This window comes from Acipenser ruthenus, unplaced genomic scaffold (genome assembly GCF_902713425.1).
Source record: "Acipenser ruthenus unplaced genomic scaffold, fAciRut3.2 maternal haplotype, whole genome shotgun sequence".
Taxonomy (NCBI): Eukaryota; Metazoa; Chordata; class Actinopteri; order Acipenseriformes; family Acipenseridae; genus Acipenser; species Acipenser ruthenus.
In genome coordinates this window covers 1-1,346 of record NW_026707339.1, presented here as the reverse complement: position 1 = coordinate 1,346, position 1,346 = coordinate 1, and positions in this window count along the sequence as shown.

The window sequence follows — 1,346 nt, the reverse complement described above, 5'->3', positions numbered from 1 at the left end:
AGAAAGCAGCAACCAGGAGGAGCTTGTGGTAATTGTGTGGATTACCTTTCAAGGTAAATTAAACCAAACTCTGCAACTGACATTAAACACATGGAAACGTATTGCTATACAAAAATAACGCTTTGTCTCACCTCAAGTGACACTATGTTACGTAATTTAAAGATGACGCTACTAAACCTATAGACTAGCAATTTCAACTATTAAAACTGTTAAAGTGATAATCATCCTTACACACTTAATTGAAGTAAGACATTTGGTCCAATGTAAGATGTATTGGTCAATTTGACAATCGGTTCTACATTGCCGTTGCTGTTTTTAACTTAAAACATATAAATCGTACAAGACGCATTATCTCATGCTACACCGGTAACGATGAATGAATTTATATTAAAAGTGTACATACAACCAATTCTACCCTCGAACACATTTCAGTTCTCTATGGGGAATAGTAAACTTGTGCATTCTTGTAGCTTGCGTCAAAGCCACATTGAGCAATAAAAAGATTAGGCTACTATGCAATGTTTTAACACGACCTAGTGAACTTTGCATCTATTGCAACATTATTAAGAATGTTTTTAGAAGCTCGTGCTTAATATTGCATACTAAGCAATTTGTGTTGTGAATTACTTTTTTAATTTTTTTTTTTTAGTTTCCAGTTTTTCACAATGTCATTTTAAATGTTTTGTTTCTAAATCAGAATATCTTACCCTGATTGTAGAGTGAAACCAATGGTTTAGCACACACATAGATTTGACTCAAGGCTCTGGACCAGGACAGCAGATGGTACATTTTAATTAAAGGGGTGTAAGATGTTCTCCAGCAGGTTGCAAAGTATTACTCCTCTTACATTGGTACAGGGAATAGCACTGTTGGAAACACACACATATGTCCATGGTTTAAAAGTATTTACCTTCAGAAAGATTTGTTATCTCTGGATAACGGGTTTAAAGATCTTACAGTGGCTATGTTATTAATAAATACTACTCAGCATGTCTGCAGGTTACACTTCTTGCATACAGAAGTAAAATAGATCTGTACATGTAAAAGTATTTAACAAATGCACAGTTTTTTAAAGGTTTTGAAACTCACATTTTAACCAGTATGCATATACCCTTTTGTCTTTTCAGAATGGTGTGCCTTGATCTACTGTAACATAATAAGGCACAACACACCAATGGTATAACATTACTATTTAACTGCAAGTCAGTGCTATAAAATATTTACACCAGACTCCTGCATCATCAGATCTCTTTTTCTTTATTGATGTTTCTTTTCTTTTTTGGGAGAGAACTCCAGTGTAGAATTATATATATATATATATATATATATATATATATATATATATA